At 35.7% G+C, this 20,295-nt stretch overlaps 2 non-coding genes across 2 annotated transcripts; both read left to right on the top strand.

Annotated features, from left to right (window-relative positions):
* Positions 1–3,427: 3,427 nt before the first annotated feature.
* On the top strand, positions 3,428–3,494 carry Smp_tRNA_01237_Gln_TTG.1.1. Its single transcript has one exon. It is a non-coding gene (tRNA).
* A 15,535-nt stretch (positions 3,495–19,029) lies between these two features.
* Positions 19,030–19,101, top strand: Smp_tRNA_01240_Pseudo_TTG.1.1. The gene has a single exon. It is a non-coding gene (tRNA).
* Positions 19,102–20,295: the final 1,194 nt, after the last annotated feature.

Here is a 20,295-nt window from a genome sequence, read left to right as displayed (position 1 = left end):
CTTGACAAGTTCATTGTATTTTTAATCCAGAAGATAAGTTGTAGCAATAATACGCTTTACAGTCCAGACTGATACATCAGATAAGGGGTTACAATTGATTGATCAATTTCATGTATGTCAGATACTTCTTAATGTAGATGAAATTCTACCGACCATATTGTGATGTGGTCGCTTGTCTAGGTGACTCAACATGTTGTACATTATATTGATTTGTAAGGTGGTGGTTGGATGCAGTCGGTAGGAAACCCTGCTCCGCCCAGATTTCGTGCTGTTTGGCGATGCGTGTCTGTAATCTTCAGGGACCTGATTCTATCTGACGAATTTGATCCTGTGTCACACCGTAATGATGAATAACAAATATCACGAAACTTAATTTCGAGGTTTGCTGTCGACTATTTCTAACCACAAGTTTACGAGTCAGAGTCGTTCGGCTTAAAATATTCCATTTTATCGTAAGAACTATTTACGTATTATGAATCATTTATTATTAATATTATTATTATTACAGTTTTTAGTTCCCCTTTCCGCTGTTTTATTATATTGAAAGTACCATAGGTATTGTAGATTGGCAACACATTACCAGTAACACCATCTATAATTGAAATCAAAAGTCAAAAGCGAGGAGGTTGGAAGATATATTTAATAGATTTCCATACTTGAAAGTATGAGTCAATTGAAGCAAGACCACCAAAGAGAACCTAGAAGCACTTGACAGCTGCTTCGTCCTATTACGGGACTCCTCAGCAGTGCGCATCCACTATCTCACTTAGCGAGATTCGAATACAGGACCTACCAGTCTCACGCCAGAGCACTTAACCGACAGAACACTGAGCCGGCCGGCATCCAACGGTGGTATTGTCTAAATTCAACCGACCCACGAAGTTTACCAACCGTTCACCAATTGTCTTCAGTATGTTCCCATCTCACAGCAGACCTGGTTGGACTTCAATGGTCACTGCTTCTCACTAGAACTCCAGGAAATATCTCTTGAAGTCAGTCACTAGTGAGAATATGATTATTATTATCAGAAGGGGTTTTGTGGAGATTTCAGTATTTTCATAGTTGAAAGTACGAGTCAATTGCTGAAGAGTCCTATACTAGGACGAAAGGGCTGACCAGTGCTTCCTGGTTTTCCATGGTGGTCTAGCTTCAATTGACTCATGCTTTCAACTATAAAAATACTGAAATATCCATAAAATCTCTCCTGATTAAAGAGATTATCAATATTATCGAGGAGTAACTGATCTAAACTGGCTAGTGATCGCAGGAGACGTTGAGCATGTCGTTTCAAATCACGATCTGGTGCAGATACATAACCGAGCGCCTTCAGCTAGATGAATCCATTAAAACTAATGTGATCAACATCCAATGTCGAATACTTACAGAGCTATCAAGTTTAGGGATTTATTTCCCCCCTACAATATAATTCAGTCATTAACAGTAGTATATTCGATCAATCCTTGAATGAAATGAAATATATACTCTATTATCACTAGCTTAATTATATCATAAGTTTTAGGTGAGAAAAATAAGACTTATACAGCATATATATTCGCTTGAATAATAATTCACTTCATTATAATAGTACAAAACAAGTATGTGTGAAATACAAGTCTCCCTTTCTTTTTTTCTTCAAAATCACACACACAAAAAAGGAACAATCATCAGTCAGAAGATACTACTCTAACAGATTTTCATAAGATAAACTTGAATGATTTTGTCATATACTACTTATAATGAAGGTATGTTCACCATATATATATATACGCTTGATACGCTTGATTGCAATGTTGACATAATCATTTATTAACTAAAACGCTTAGAATTAACTTCCTTTTATTTTTTTCCTAGGAAAATCTACAGAATGCATGAATTGAATAAAAGCCTACCACAGGAGATAACCATATTAATTTAATAGTTGAATTCATGAGTTAATTGAAGTTAAACTGCCATGGAAAACCTAGAAGCACTAGACGGTCATCCTGGGTTCGAAAATGATGAGTTTGGATCGTGGATCAGCATGGCTGAGGAGTTCTATACAGGGACGAAACGGTCGTCTAGTACTTCCAGGTTTTCCATGGTGGTCTAGCTTCAATTGACTGAAGAATTCAACTAATAAATTACTAATATCTCCACAAAATCCCTCTTGAAATTATAAAAACAAGTATGGAAGGATTTTAGACCATAATTAATCAGTTCGTGAACAATGACCAATGTCAGTTTTATCTAGTCTTTTTGGTGTTGATTGAATACTATCAATCAAGTTGTGATATGCCTACTTGTCGAAATGACTCAAAGTCATATGTTGATTGTTAGTCTGTTAAAAATTCAGCATTTAGGTAGGTCGTATAAGATTTGAACTTATATTACCATCGAGATCGCAGGTACACCTAACTGGAACGTGTCATGTGGTACGTAATATAGTTGTGGGTAGTTGACTGAAAATCCTTTTTGGTCTAGATTTTGTGCTAGATTGTAGTCTTCAGCAAGTCTTACTTGTAATCTTGATTGAATAGATGACTCCATTAGTATTCAAACTTTCCTCCACCGCTTTCAAGGCAGAATATCACTAGAATTAGATCGACGTCAATGGTTTACATTCAAATATACTAACAGAAATTAATCATCTACAGTACTTAACACAACAGTGAGAAAATATTCCCACTAATACTTCTTCATTATATCAATAATAGTGAGTGTTTGATCTATCCACTTATTGATATTCGTGAATGAATTTGTATCTGTCTTTTCTGATATATTTATATCTAACACGAACCAATTATGGATAGTCATTATGTCATGAGTTGTCCATATTCTGTGATCTTTGAATAACTCTGTGCTTATGCCAATTCAGTGATCTAGAGGTTAAGCGTTCTCAAGAGAAGCTGAAGGTCCTAGATTTGATTCCCATGTGTGGGGTCATGGATATATACTTCTGAAGAGTCCGTACTTGGACGAAACACTCATCCAGTGCTTTCAGGTTATCAGTGATTGTCTAACATTAATTGATTTATGATCTTAATAAAAATTATTCACAATTGATTGAATACTGTGAAGTGGCCAATGTCATTTATATTTTGTCCTTCTTAGTCAAGTTGCAATATCGTCACATGTCCAATTGATTTGCCGTCGCATGAACTACATTTAAATATAAGCTAATGATTAAATTCACCTAGTATTGTATGTTTGAATCTTCCCATTGATGTTTTAGAACTGCAACTGGTCAGTCTCTAATTGGCATATGTGCATATTGTGCGTATTGCCTCGATATAGCCTAAATTCACAATAATTGTAAGCAAAGATAGATAGTAGCTAGCAGTGGAATTCAGTTTGACGCGCGTTTCGACCAATTTGGGACTGACCAGTTGCAGTCCTAAACAGTGAATTTAAACTTCACATCATTGCACTAGTAAGTGGCTGCCAATACTCAGTAGGTGAGTGGATAAAACGATGGCGTTTGAAGCGAAAGGTACTGGGTTCGAGTCCCAGAGTGAACATCAACTCTGAGATGCAGGTACATCCAGCTGACGCGTCCCAAATAGGATGAAACGCGTATCCTGGATTCCACTGCTTACTAGCGATTAAAGTTCATCCTCTAGAAACCCTGGACCCTAGATTTCATACTAATTGCGACTCATCAGAATAGTTTATCTATAATCGTAAATGAACTGATACTTGCTGGTGGATTCAATGCCTTTTCAAATATGTTACTACTCAACTATTCAGACGTCAACATTTGTAGGAAAGCACGGGATACAGTGGACAGCTAGGATGCAGCTGGACGATTTAGACTTCGCAGATGATCCGGCTCTTCTATCACACACGCAACAAAAAGTGCAAGAGAAAACGACCAGTGTAGTAGCAGCCTCAGTAGTAGTAGTTCTCAATATACACAAAGGAAAAAGCAAGATTCTCCGATACAATGCAGCATGCACCAATCAAATCGCATTAGATGAAGAATCTTTTGAAGATTCGGACAGCATCATTAGTGAACATGTTGGATCTAATGCACATGTGGGGGCGAGGATCGGCAAAGCAACTGCAGCATATTTACAACTGAAGAACATCTGGAACTCAAAACAATTGTCAACGAACACCAAGATCAGAATTTCCAATACAAATCTCAAGACAGTTCTACTGCATGAGGGCGGAGACTTGGAGAATTACGACAGCCATCATCCAGAAGATACAAGTGTTTACTAACAGTTATCTACGCAAGATACTTCGGATCCGTTGATCAGACACTATCAGCAACAAGTTACTGTGGGAGAAACAAACCAGATTTTATCCAGTGTAGGAAGAAATTAAGAAGAAGCGGTGGAAGTGGATTGAGTACACTTTGAGGAAATCACCCAATTGCGTCATAAGACAAGCCCTCACATGGAATCCTGACGGGCCAAAGGAGAAGTGGAAGAGCGAAGAACACATGAAGCCAAGAAATTTAGACAGATATGAGAAGAATGAACAACAACTGGATAGAACTAGAAAAGAAGGCCCAGGAAAGAGTGAGTGGGCTGGAGAATGCTGGTCGGCGGCCTATACTCCATTGGGAGTAACAGGTGTAAGTAAGTAAGTAAGTAAGTAAGTCAACTATTCAGGCAACGATATTATTATTAATAAATAGTTAACAGGAGTAGAATAATTGTCATTGAACAAACAAATTCTATTCATCATTGCTGTTTTGTTTGAATTTATTTTGTTTATTACAATCATAATTTATTCCACAATTCTCCTTCTTCGCCTTCTTCTTCTTCAAGGAGAAGAAATTGCTTTATTGTTTACATATAATCTATACAAAATTTGTTTACTACTTTCTCCATCCTTCAAGCGTAGATAATCAAAACATTCAGCGTTATTATTATTATCATTACTATTATGATTATTACTATCCATATTGTCATAATCGTCGTCATATTCAATCCCTTCAAATGGCTTCTTAGTATATTACTTGGAATACCCCCCCCCCTCCTATTTATATTACAATTTGTCACCTTGTATTTCCTTATACTTAAGTATATAGGTGTATGTGTATTTATGCTTCTATGCTAGTGTACTTGTTGATTAAAGTGTTTATATATTCATTTGTACAAATGATCATTTCCTTTATTATACAAGTTTTTTTCTACTCTATAAGTTTCTCATTATAGTTCTACTGATTTAAAGTAAATAAACAGTAAGTAGTATTGTTCTCTCTCGGATAACAATTATCTTGTTGTTTTTAAGTAGTATACATATAATAGAATAAATAATTATTTCAGTAAATATTACACCTGATTGATATATATGATAATGATAGAATAATAAAGGTTGAGATCATGAGTCAATTGAAGGTAGAACGCCATGAAAAACCTGAAAGCATTGGATGGCCGTTTCGTCTTATTGTGGGACTCCTGAACAGCGCACATCCACGATCCTGCCACGCGAGATTCGAACTCAGGACCTATCAGTCTTGCGTACAAACCGGCATCCAACGGTGTTAATGTCTAACATCAACCCTTCTGAAATTAATCAACTTATGCTCACTAGTGACTGGTTTCAAGAGGTATTTCCTGGAGTTCTAGTGAGAAACAGTGACCAGTGGATTTCAACCAGGTCTGTTGTCAGATAGTAACTCACTGGTGGATGTGTCGCTCGATTTCGCGGATCGGTTGAAGTTAGACATTAACACTATTAGATGCAAACTTAGTGGTCTAGAGATTAAGCGCTCGCGTACGAGATTGATAGGTCCTGGGTTGGAATCTCGCGAGGCTGGATCGTGGATGACCGTTTCATCTCAGTACAGGACTCTTTAATGGCAGTGCACATCCACGATCCCACACGCGGGATTCGAACCCGGGACTGTGTAACTGACAAGTATTTGTAGTATCAGACAAAGGAAAACTACTTTCAACAATGCATCCTTCATAGTGTGACTTCATGTAGTTGCTATATCTGGCAAGCATGATCAATGTAAACCGATTTCTTATTGATATACAGTAAATCCTACGTTTGAGGATATTTCTTTTAAGATGCAGCGAATAGAAACTTGAATAAATCGGATGTTTGCCGCATAAGAACACTTCAGTATTGCTTATCAATAACATTATAAAGATAGCAAACTGAAAGAGATGGCGATCAATCGACTAATAACGAATTCTGTCGCTGAAATATACATGTAAAAATTGTCATTCAGTTTAGCCACTAAAATTAAAACTAATATATATAGCCAAATAACTAGATAACCTGACTTCTTCTCAATAGTAAGTTCATAAAGCCACCACCAATGTAGTTCAATCCGTGCCGGTTAAGAGGCAGTTATTCACCGAAGACGATAGAAAATAGTTGTGTGATGTCGCGAATTGTCTGAAGTTAGATATAAACACTATTAGATGCTAGCTCAGTGGTCTAGAGCTCAATCTTTCTCGAGAGAGACCGAGGGGTTTTGATCCATGTACTACATGCAGGATTGTTGATGTGCACTGCTAGGGAGACCCATAGTAGAACGAAATGACCATTCAGCACATCCAGGTTTTCAGCGATGGTCTTAGCTGAGGTCAGTTCGTGGTTTCATTGATTACAATACTACAATCTCCATTACATTTGTACAATTGTAATCAATTCATAATTAGTCACCATACAAACGAATGGTTTTATCATGCATCAAATTGTTAGAATAAGTTACTTGAAAGGAGTTAATATTTTGCCATCGTTGATGTTAAAAACTAGAATTGACCAGTCACATTTTGCATGCGGACATCTTTGATTTTAGATTTGTATTCACAAGCTTCAATTTCATGATCTACATATGTTAAAATGAACTTGTCAGTTCCAATTTTCACTGTCGACAATAGGAAAATATAAACATTATTGAATGTTAAATCAAACATTCATCCCCATTGTCAGTGACTAACTGAACTCACTGAATAGTACAGTAAGTGTTTTTAAAGAGAAATGTACTGAGTTCAAGTCCCTGTATGAAAATCTATACTGGGAGGTAGGTAGATCTAACAGACACCTCAAAATCTGTCCAAACAAACATCTTTGATTCCATTGCTCACTATTGTTCAACTTTGCTTGAAGTATTATTTAACTGATGAATTTAAAGTTCATTACTGAACTAATTAGGTAACTTTGCATAAATCAATCTAGAATGATGTTCACCAAACTACCTCATAACAAGACACTGACTATCAAATTTCAATGAAAAAGAACACCCTTAAAGTGCTTACAAGTCACTAAACAATTAGTAAAAACACTAATTTATGAATAAGTCAATGAAATGATTGTGAATTTATTTAAAAGGGATACAGAATGGAGTAATAGTTCGCTAGTGCAGTGGTAGGTTTCAAACTGAGTTTAGGATTATGGTCAAGTTCGAGTTAGATTTAGGATTGAAAGTGAGATATAAGATTGTTGACAGTTAGTTTTGGTTTATGGTTTACTGTAAGCCTTGTTAGAGGAGTTTAAGTGTGATATTAGGGTATACAGTTAGGATGAAAAGTTATATATATATAACCATGTAGAAACAATGTCTTCTTCCCAAATTCTTGGATCTTGTATTTTTCTTTGTTTCTCCATATTTACTGCTTTTTGATTGGATAAAATGCGTCAACACGTTAACTCTCTGATACAGTTTAATTTAGGTCAACCCTCATTCGTCTTTACGTATATTCTGTTGGTCGGCAACAATCAATGTAAACACCATAGTCAAGTGATGATTACTCATAAACTAAAGAAAGATTGTAAGCAAAGATAGATAGTGGAGTCCAGGATATGAGTTTCATCGTGATTTAGACTCATCAGCTTGATGTACCTCCATCTCAGAGTTGGTGTTCATTCTGGGATTCGAACCCAGTACTATTTGTTTAAAAAAAGATTGATTGGAGCAACAACTCCATAATTAATCGTTATCCAAAAAGGTAGATCAGTAAAATGTGTTAACATGTAACCAAACACAAAGGAAACTCGTTCAAGTTTTGTATATACTTGATCGCATCAATTTGTATTGAGCAGCTAATGACATTTTGATTAAATTATCAAAATGAATTGATGCATCCGTCATTACAAATTAATATTAAGTTCGATGCATCATTACCAAGCTTGCAGATATACACTATATCTGATGTATATATAAACAAATAAACGTTATTCATGGAGTTTTCCATAGTTCTAAATAATCTACTGACGATATCAGAAAAGAAGACTGTCATGTCTAAAATCCCGTCAATTATCACTTCATAACATTTCCGATCAGAACACCAACGTGTATGACTTTGGCCCTGTGCTAAACGAAAGACATTTTAACCAGCACGAGTAGCCTACACTCAACTATGAGCTTTATTGATTTTTCTCGCCTAGCATAGCCCCTTAAATCGAGAACACGATTTCAGCTTCCACTGTATAAGTCATGTATTTCAGACATACTCAGTTTGTATCTAAGCAAACGATACCACATCACACCATAAAATGAAAAATAACAATAAAACAAGATCAAGACATAGGTGATTGAAGTGTAAGATACTATAACTAATAAAGTGGGAATAAGTTAAGAATGTTGAATAGTATCTCAGTAAGAATAGGTAAAATGAAAGGAATACGAATAAACATACTCATTAGAAAGAAGAGATGGAAGTGGATATAACACGCATTGAGAAAAAAACACACAACTTTGTCACAATGCAAGTCTTCCCATAGAATCCTCAATGCCAAAAGAGAAGAGGAAGAGCAAAGAATACATTACGTCGAGAAATGGATACAGAAGAATGAACAAGAATTGGATAGAACTAGAAAGGAAGGCTCATGATAGAGTGAGTTTGCTGGAGAATGCTGGTCGGCGGCCTATGCTTCATTCAGGTTAATAGGAGTAAGTAAGTAAAGTAATAATAATATTATAAATAATAACAGTCCACAAATAACTTCGGGTAGTTACTATTCATTTATCATTCATTAGAATATAACAAAGACATTACTGAAGTATTTTATCATTTTGCCAGTACTAATCGATAAACACATGTATACATTGTCAAATGTTGATCAGACAAATAGGTTGTTTTTTAATGGCTTGATAGTATATTTTCGAAAATCAATGATATTCCCATTACTTCTCTTTTTGGTCGATTCACATGATCTATCCCAAAGAAGAAAAAATGATCCTAATTACAATAAAAATGTGTACTTAATGTTTTACGCATATTCAGGAATATAGAATTTTTATCATTGAAACCATGAGTCAATTGAATTTAGAACACTATGGAAAACCTGGAAGCACTAGACGGCAGTTTCATCCTATTGTGAAACTGCTCATTAGCAGTGCGCATCCACGATCCCCCGTCGCTAGATTCGAACTCAGGACCTATCAGTCTCGCGCACGAGCGCTTACATTTATTCATTAATATTCTGAGTTTCTCCTAATAAAGTATAATGTATGAATACATTTTGATGAAATAACGAATTTGTACATTGATTGTATGTTTGAATGCTTCAATTGTAAATGATGATGAATCTTTTATACATTGAATACATGTTAACATGTAAAACATGATTATATATATATGAGTCTAATCTCAAGAGACTATGAAAATATGTTTATTAATAATGAATTACAAGATTGAAATCATAATATTTTCGATATTTTATAAACTGAGATGAATGGTGAACAGAATTGGAATCCAGGACACGAATTTTATTCTATTCAGGTTTCGTCAGTTGGATGTATCTGCGTCCGAGTTGATGTTCACTATGAGACTCTAACTCAGTACCGTTCGTTTCAAATACTATTAGGTTATCCGCTTAGCTGATGCAGTTGTGAGGCCGAGGATCGGCAAACCAACAGCAGCGCATTTACAACTGAAGAACATCTGGAACTCAAAACAATTGTCAACCAACACCAAGATCAGAATTTTCAACACAAATGTCAAAACAGTTCTACTTTATGGGGCGGAGACGTGGAGAACTACGAAAGCCATCATCCAGAAGATACAAGTGTTTATTAACAGTTTTCTACACAAAATACTTCGGATCCGTTCACCAGACACTATCAGCAACATTCCACTGTGGGAGGCAAGAAACCAGATTCCAGCGAAGGTAGAAATCAGGAGGAATCGTTGGAAGTGGATTGGGCACACTTTGAGGAAATCACCCATTTGTGTCACAAGACAAGCCCTCACATGGGATCGTGAAGGTCAAAGGAGAAGAGGAAGACCAAAGTACACATTACGCCTAGAAATGGAGACAGACATGAGAAGAATGAACAAGAATTGTATATAACTAGGAAGGAAGGCCCAGGACAGAGTGGGTTGGAGAAAGCTGATCGTCGGCCTATGCTCGGTTGGGAGTAACAGGCGTAAGTAAGTAAGTAAGTATCTTCTTAGCCAGTTTGTTCAGATATGACATATACCAATAGGTGACTGATCAGTTGCAGTCCTCAAGATCAATCAAAAGATCCAAATAACCAACACAAAAAAGATTTATAAGAAAAACAGTCGTAAGAGTATAAAGCTTATTCATTTTAAACATTTTTACCTCCTCTCACCGTTCAACTATACAGATCGATATAAATATAGTTGCAGACGGCTAGTGTAGTGAACAAGAACACGAATGGGGACAATCGGATATATTTAAGTACAAACGACAGACTACCTTACTAAATTCTGATAACCATATAACAAACAGTTTATGTGCGAAATAACAATCAATTGTCTCAATCTTCACTGTTTCTTCCGTAAATATCAATCCATCTTCTCTGATTTCATTGTTCATGCATTTTCCTACCAATTGCGCTTCATTTTAGTTCTTTCCTTATCGGTCTTCTGCCAAAATACATTCTATGTCTGACCATCACCATATATTACTTATATGGATATAACTAGCCCATACCACACTAGTACATGGTCTACTTGTACATAAGTAAAAACAATGCATTTCATATTTAAGTTTACACTAAACTACACTCTATTCATTATGTATAATAGATACTATGAGGTGAATGAATAATATATGTGAAATATAGATGTGCAACGACAGATAAATATGGACGGTGATGAGTTCTCTCAACTATCAGCGAATGACAATAATAACAATTAACCAATATATATTATCCATTCATACCATCAAGTAACAATGAATGTATAGGGACTGAATTACTTCGTCAAAATACAATACACTTACTTAACCGTTATATATATATTCGATACAAGTCAATTGTACTGTATCGTTATTCGCATAGTAACAAAGTCTAATTGAACATACTGTATATGGACACTTTTATATTCATATGTAAAAGATTTTTTTTGTTTTTTTTAGTTCTTGATCTGAATCGGATAGAAAAATGTTTCTATTCTTGTTTTTAATTTTCGATAATATGGATAAATTCATTTAGTGTTAACATTACTATAATGAATGTTCTTATGAAGTGAATTAATCTGTTTGTTATTGATTGAGATCATGAATTGATTGATGTTAGATCTGGTTCAGAGGACAAGGTACAGATCAGTAAGTCAAGGACATAACTTCTACAATTGTTGAAGATATGGAATTCGAAACAACTACCTGTCTCATTCAATATAAAAGTCAAAATCTTCAATACGAACTTCAAAACAGTCCTACTGTATGAGGCTGAAACTTTGAGAACTACTACTACTACTACCATCACCAATACATGACAAGTATTTATGAAAAATTATCTTCACAGGATACTGAAGTTCGTTGGTCGGATATCATCAGCAACAGCCTAGTGTGGTAGAAAACAAGCCGATATCCATCTGAAGAGGAAATGAGGAAAAGATGTTGGAAGTGGATAGGACACACATTGAGAAAATTATCAAACTACATCACGACGCAAGCTTTAACATGGAATCGTAAAGGGACATAAAAAGAAGCGAGCTGAAGAACATACTACATCAAGAATTGGAAACTGACATGCTGGTGGGTGATATATGTTCCTCTACTAGGGGTAAAAGGAGTAAGTCAGTAAGTAAATGATTTTATGTGAATAAACAATAACTGACAGGTAATTTGATGAATGTTTATCGTTATACTGCTTCTAAATTGTTACATTTAAATTCCTCCCTAAATGAATAGACAACATTTAATTTCCTTTCGTGATATATAAACAGAAACTGATAAATAAGTTACACCTCCGAAGGAAATAATGTAGCATTTCACGTGAGCAATAGCTCGTGAGTAAATAGATATTGTTACAAACTAATGTATCCCTAAAAGTTTAGTGATTTATCAATTCCAACTATATAACTCAGTATTAGCACAGTATAGTACAAAAATTCACAATCCTGCACCAAAAGTCACTCCAACTCAGGACCTTCGGTTTTGCGGACGAACACTTAGTATTTAGGCCACTGAGTTGGCATCTCACAGGGTTAATGTCAAAGTTCAACCAATCCCCGAATTTGAGCAACCGTTAAACATTGTCTTCAGTGATTAACTGCTTCTACAAAAGACACGATTTAACTCCACTGAACACAGCTACTCACTAGAACTCCAGGAAATACATCTTGAAGCCAGTCCCTAGTGAGCAAATTATTATTATTATTATTATCAGAATGAGGGTTTGTAGAGACTAGTAATTTAGTAGTTGAATTCATGAATCGATTTAAGATAGACGACCATTGTCAACATAGAATTTTTCGACTACCGTTTAGTCATTATATGGGATTCCTCAGTAGCAGTGCGCACCCACCATTCATCACGCAGGATTCTGTTTGAAGTTAGACATTACCACCGTTGGATGCCGGCTCAGTGATCTAGAGGTTCGTGCACAAGACCGAAGGTTCTTGTTTCGAGTCACATGTTCAGGATCATGGATGCATACTGCTACTGAGGCGCCCCATACTAGGACTAAACGGCTATCCAATACTTCTAGGTTGTCAATAGTGTTCTAACTTAAATTGACTCATGAATTCAACTAATAAATTACCAACAACTTCCACAAATCCTCATTCTAATAACAAAATAATTGATATTATGTAGACTAATTTTTAGAAAATTACAATAATAATTTGTCTACTGATGTCGACAGACATAAGTACCATATATCATCAATCGAAAGTGAACTGCCTGGAGGCAAAAGGTTAAGAAGATCGACGAAAAGAGAACGATAACAGAGACTGGTTGATATGGAAATGAGGGAACAAGGAAGTTACATGATAGAAAGAAACAGCTATCCAGAGTTCTATCAATCTCAATAGTATCGGTCACTGATATCAGTTCATGAAAATATTCAGGAACAAATTTTTGTATGGGATCTGTTTAATTTTCACATTTATTAGTCGTTTTGGGTGCTTATTGTCTTTATGACTAATAATGAAATATAGAGAGATAAATAGATATGAATTAATACGTATGATATTACATCCTTGATAACGATTAATCGAAGTCAGGATCAAAATACTTTATATTGTTTAATATTAGAATCTTATAAGTGTAGGAATCGTGGATAATTTTTATGTGCTTATCAGTAACTACTAACTTTGAGAGGAACCCTTCGGAGTTTTGGTGAGAAATGGGAATCAGCGCCCTGGTACGACCGAAAGTAGTGAGAGTCCGCTCTCCTTCTCGAAATGCTTTCACATGACCACGGGTATATAGCCTCTGCCAGGGAAATTCTACTCACTGTATTCTCATAGCATTACTGCTGTTTACGAAATTGGGAGGACGAAAAGCGAATGTCCAATGCTTTAACCGGGTTGGTGGACACGGAAAGTTCACCTAGGGGAGTTGGAAAACCCTCATTCCAAACCAATGGTGCACATGGGCTCCAGTATCCTGAGAGAACAAATGGCGTATGAATCAATCGTTGGTCACCGGCTACCATGGGAATGCATCTCCTCACGATGCTCCACTGCCTTGTGGATCGGATCTTTAGGTCAAAGGCTCCGGGTGTGGCCCCCTAAGAAAACCACCTGTTTCAGTTTGGGCATCCGTGCAGAATCATAGCCCTTACACAAATCAAATGAGATTTGTGTGGCGCATATATATCTGGTGCCCTTTTGTACCAATATTTATGTGTTTAAATAAACAAATAATAACCTTTGTCGGGTATGAGGAAGTTACCAACCTAAGATAATGGAATACGGTCACTTAATATCGCGAACTCGTTGAAGTTAGGCTTGAACATTACTGGTTGACGGCTCATAGGTATAGTGACTTAGCGTTCGCACGCGAGGCTGAGGGTCTTGAAATCTATCTCCAATGGTCGGGTTATGGATGCGCATTATCTATGTGTCTAAAACTAGGACTAAACGACCGTCCAGTGATTCGAAGTTTACAATGGTAATCTGACTTGAATAGGTTTGAAATCTCAGTGAAATTGAAATGTTATGTGCATCTTTTCCATTTTATTTTTAATTCACCCATCAATTATTCTCAGTTCATGTGAATTTCTTGTTTCGACTACTCGGACAACATTTTTTCCACCACATATTTTATTCATATGACTAAATTATTAATATGATTGATAAGATTATTATCTTACTTAACTAGACCTAACAAATCTTTAACAATACATTTTATTCATATGACTTTATACGTTAGAATTATTGCAACTCAACACTCAAGAGGTAATTCCTGGAGTTCTAGTCAGTAACTGTGACCAGTGGAGTTCAACCGTATCTATTGTAGAAGCAGTTGTTCACTGAAGACAATGGCGGACGGTGGAGCAATATGGTGGGTTGGTTGAAGTTAGACATTAAAACTGTTGGATACAGGCTCAGTGATCGTGTGAGTTAAGTGTTAACCCGAGAGATCGAAGACAATTAGTGGAAAATTTTCAAATGAAGTATTTAATGTTAGTGTATTGTTTAAAAACTCTCCAAATGATTGTATACTATGTCTTTGATGATTTTTTATCTTCGAATAATAAATAATGACTATATTTAAAATACATTTTCTAAAGTTTTAAAGATTATTATTACTATCACATAGTAACTCAATGAAGACAACGGTGGACGGTTGCTCAATTTCGTGGATTGGTTGAAGTTAAACAGTAACACCGTTATATGCCGGCCGATTCAGGGGTCTAGAGGTTAAGCACTCGCGCACGAGACTGATATGTCCTGGGTAAGAATCTCGTGAGACGGGATCGTGGATGCGCACTGCCACTGAGGAGTCCCACAATAGGATGAAACGGCCATCCAGTACTTCCAGGTTTCCTTTGATTATCTAGCTTCAATTGACTCATGATTTCAACTGTAAAATTTTATAGATTAGCTGCTAATTCAATTAATTTGAATTCATTACCTGATCAAAACATTTTAAATGTTATGTTCTGAATATCATATTGATAAGCAGTCCTCATTTACATCCTTCTTTTCAAGTTTTGCATCGACAAACGTGTCCTATTCTGTTGGGATAAGTAGCAGATGGAAGTATTTCATAATTACAGCAAACAGTTCTAAGTATTTAGCTAAAGTGGCAAATACAACAAATCAATCTTGTTACAAAACATTACTAGCTGCAATGAAAGTTATGAGTAGTATATTCCAACAATTTAAAAATTTGATCACTTTACAAAATTATATGAGTTGATGAGGTCCGGTCTGTCTGTATATGAACCAAGTATGTATGACATATACAACTCATACAGAGAAGGCTGATATTTGTGTTCTTGATTGGACGTGCTGGGCTAGGCTAGGACTAATAGGGTTTCTGAGTTGACTCAAAGCTGCTCAGTGCTGATTGACCTGTAATTGATTTAGCACAGTAACAAGGTCATAAAAGTCGGTATTCTGATTGGTGTTTTTGTCACATGATATTTTAACGGACTATAGGATATAACACTTACAAAATTCATTTCCCTGAAGGACACAAAATTGAACACAGAATATTTTTATAAGGCAACAAAGCATAGTTGTAATACCATTTATTATTAGGCTTCTTAATTTACCTGAAAGTGCTTAAATTGATTAACACATATGAAAAGCATGATTGCAGAATCACAAAGCAGCATCTGCATCAGTAGGCATTAGAATACACAAAAGAAAAAGCAACATTCTCAAATACAACATGAAGAACACCAAACAAATCACACTTGATGGAGAAACTCTGGAACATGTGGAAACATTCAAGTACACGGGAAGCATCATTGATGAACAGGGAGAATGCGATGCAGACGGAAAGGTAAGGATTGAAAAAGCAACAGTCTCATTCCTACAGTTGAAGAAGATATGGAACTCAAAACACCTGTCTGTCTCAACCAATATGGAAACCACGATATTCAATTCGAATGTGAAGAAAGCTTTTTCTGTTATATGGACCTGAAACTTCGATAACCACTACAAACATCATCAAAACATGACAAGTATTTATAAACAATTGTCTACACAATATACTGAATATCCGTTGATCGGATACCATCAGCAACAGCCTACTGTGTGGAAAGACAAACCAGCTCCCTATTGAGCTGAGGTTATAAGTGTATAGAACACACATTAATGAAATCGTCAAACTGCATAACGAGGCAATCGCTAATATGGAATTGTGAAAAGAAGCGGAAGAGAGGAATGCCAAATAACACTCAGCGTTGAGAATCGGAAGCAGATATTGAAAACAATGTATAGCAACTGGAGATAACTGGAAATTATTTCCCAGAACTAGGTTGTATGGAGAATGCTGGTGGGTGGCATATGCTCCTCAACGAGGGTTAACAGTCATAAGTAAGTAAATGTGTAATTGAATCCACACTAAAACCATATCCATTTGGTTTTAACATGTTGTTGTAAAACTTTAATCGAAAGACGAACCATTCAAATTAAAAATATCGCTTTTGGAATTCGTTCATAAAATTCATTTATCCATATCATTACAATCATTCTTCCATTACAGTTAACATTGGTTCGTGATGGAAACTCCTGACTTTCAACATAAACTCTTACTTAACACTAATTCTTAACCTTATTTTGAACCAGATAAATAGTTGACATTTTACAAGATCATCTGGTGAGACTATAATTTATGAACAACCTTTGAACGACAGCACAGTAGCCTTGAGAATATCCACCTATTTACTGGATTTAAATTAATGTCATAAACCTGTGTGAAGAATAAGGATTATGATTTACAGTTGATGATTAGTATTAAGAACTAGAGTGATGTGGTCTACTAACATCCACATAAGTAGTATATAGTGCAGGTTAGATATAGAATGTATTTTGGTAGAAGATCGATAAGGAAAGAATAGGAATGAACCGCAATAGGTAAGAAGATGCATGAACAATGAAATCAGAGACGAGGGACTAATATTTACAGAAGGAACAGTAAAGATTGAGACAATTGATTGCTATTTTGCAAATTAACTATCGGCTAAGTGCTTTGGCGCGAGACTAGTAGGTCTTGGGTTTGGAATGTCGTGAGGCAGGATCGTGGATGTGCACTGCCACTGAGGAGTCCCATAATAGGACGAAACAGCCGTCCAGTGCTTCCAGGTTTAACCATGATGGTTTAGCTTCAATTGACTCATGATTTCAACTGTGAAAATTAACTATTTACTGTATGGTTATCAGAATTTAGTGAGATAGTCTGTAGTTTGTGCCTGAATATATCCGATTGTCCCCACTCATGTTTTGTTCACTAAACTAGATTTGAACTGACATCAACTAAAACTGATGAATGGAAATTCGTGCCAAAACCTCAAGTTCATTTTTATCTTAAATCTAATTCAATTTGTCTATAAATTATAGTCTCACTGATCATTCTTATTCTATAGTCTCATCCATGTTCTTTTTAAATTAAATCTAATTTATGTCAAAATGAATGAAGTTTTATATAGATCAATCAAATTGGGAACAATGAAAACTTGAAAGAGATAAGTGACATGGATACAATAAGAAAGTTGAATCTGTTTCAATATTTGTATATACTGACATACACTTTTTTATTAATGGCTTTGTTTTGTTGCTAACTATATATATATATCACAGTTTTATATTTCACTATAATTGATGGATGATTGTAAAATTTATCTTAATTGTTTTTTTTTCTGTTCAATAATATCTTTACTTACCTAATTAAACCTGTCAACTGTCGTCGAGGAGCATACGCCGCCAATCAGCATTCTCCATACAACTATTTTCTGGGAAATGATTTCCAGTTATTTTCATTTCTTATTCATCCTATTCATGTCTGCTGACAATTCTCAACGCTGAGTGTTATTCAACATTCCTCTGTTACACTCCCATTCACGATAACGTGTTAAAGCTTGCCTCATGATGCAGTTTGATGATTTCATCAATGCCTGTCCTATCCACTTCTAACCTATTTTACTAATTTATTGTTCACTTGGAAGCTGGTTTGTCTTTTCACACAGTAGGCTGTTGCTGATGGTATCCGACCGACGGAGATTTAGTATCCTGTGAAGACAATTGTTTATAAATACTTAACATGTTTTGATGATGTTTGTGGTAGTTCTGGAAGTTTCAGCTCCGTACAACAGAACTAGCTTTCTTCATGCTTGTATTGAAGATTGTGATTTCCATATTGGTTGAGACAGACAGCTGTTTTGAGTTGCATATGTTCTTCAGTTATAGGAATGAGGCTCTAGCTTATCCAATTCTTACCTTTACGTCTGCATCGGATTCTCATTGATGCTTCCTGGATACGTGACTTTTTCCACATCTTCCAGAGTTTCTGCATCAAGTGTGATTGGTTTGTTGCTCTGTATGTTATATTTGAGTATGTTGCTTTTTCCTTTGTGTGTGTTGAGGCCTATTGATGCAGAAGCTGCACTAATATCCTACAATGGTTAGTATTCAGTGCTCTACAATAGGAACAAACTTTGACTTGGGGTTATAATTGAAAACATGAGAAATTCATCTGTGTCTTCATCAGATGAACTATATCGGAAGCTTAAATAAATGGAGAATTCGCTCTATACTATATCAGTTTACTGGAAAATTAGTAATACGATCATTACATATTAGAAAATCAGTCAAGAGTGTGTACTCTATCAAAACAAGTCAAGCATGAAATGACTTGAATGAAGCTATCCAAAGTGATATAAGCAAAGATGGATAGTGGTTAGGACAAGCAAGTAGCAATCAGGATTCAGTAGCTGAATGGATAACGCGATGGCGTTTGAAGCGAAAGGTACTGGGTTCGAGTCCCAGAGTGAACATCAACAAATCTGAGATCCAGGTACACCCAGCTGACGAATCCCAAATAGAACGAAACGGAACGCGCGTCAAACTGGATTCCACTGCTAGCCACTATCCATATTTGCTTATAATGCATGTGAATTAGGGCTATAACGTAGCAGTTCGCACAGTATGCACATATCTCAATAAGAGATTGATCAATTGCATTCCTAAACATCAATCCGTAGATTCAAGTAAACAATACCGAGAGAGAAAATAGTTTACTCCCCTCCTCTTTTTATATCTATCACCAATGAAACTTTGTAATTAACAGACATCCATTTGGAATTCAATCAGTTTTTCCTACTACCTTTTATCTAATCAGATTTAGTCCGGAAATGAAATGGTAACCAAATCAAAATGGGGAAAAAAAAATTATAATTTAAAAGTCGATGAAAAAAGAAAGTCTATTTCGTTTTTTTTTTTGTTTTAACATCTAGCCAATCTACATTTATGGTAAAGATTCCAAAAAAAAGGAAAAGACTAACGAACTACCATTAGTCTAATGTATTTGGATATACATGAAAACTAGTTACTTAGAATAGTTATATTCATTATGAAAATACATTTATACATTACAATCTTATGTAATCAACAGTTGGATAATGATTCAGTGGTTTAGAGGTTAATTGTTTGTATGAAGGAAATGGAAGGTTCTGGGTTTGAGTTCTACGTGTGGGATCGTGGATTCGCGCTGCCACCGAAGAGTCCGATACTAGAACGAAATAACCCTCTAGTACTTTCAGATTTCCAATGGTGATTAAGCTTAGATTGACTTATGAATTGAACTATGAAAATGATGTATTTGTTTAATTCTTTGTAATGATTGAGTTTTCATAGTTGAAATCATGACTCCTGGGTTCCAATCTCGCGAGGTGAGATCGTAGATGCGCACTGCCACTGAAGAGTCCCACAATAGGACGAAACGGCCGTCCAGTGCTTCCAGGTTTTCCTTGGTGGTCTAGCTCCAATTGACTCATGATTCCAACTAAAAAATAATAATCGTCATTTCACGTTTAAGGTTAGTTTGAACGATCCAATTGTTTTGAAACTTTGTACAATTTTTACAGATAAGGATGATATGCACAAATTCGAGTTTTTAATCAGGGCTATGTATGATACATCAAATATGATTCTGTTGAGTGTAAGGAATAAAGTGACTTTAGAAGAAATC

The sequence above is a fragment of the Schistosoma mansoni genome, chromosome 7 (genome assembly GCF_000237925.1).
Source record: "Schistosoma mansoni strain Puerto Rico chromosome 7, complete genome".
NCBI classification, from domain to species: domain Eukaryota; kingdom Metazoa; phylum Platyhelminthes; class Trematoda; order Strigeidida; family Schistosomatidae; genus Schistosoma; species Schistosoma mansoni.
Note: the sequence above shows the minus strand (reverse complement) of the source record. Positions and strands in the feature narration are given on the sequence as shown.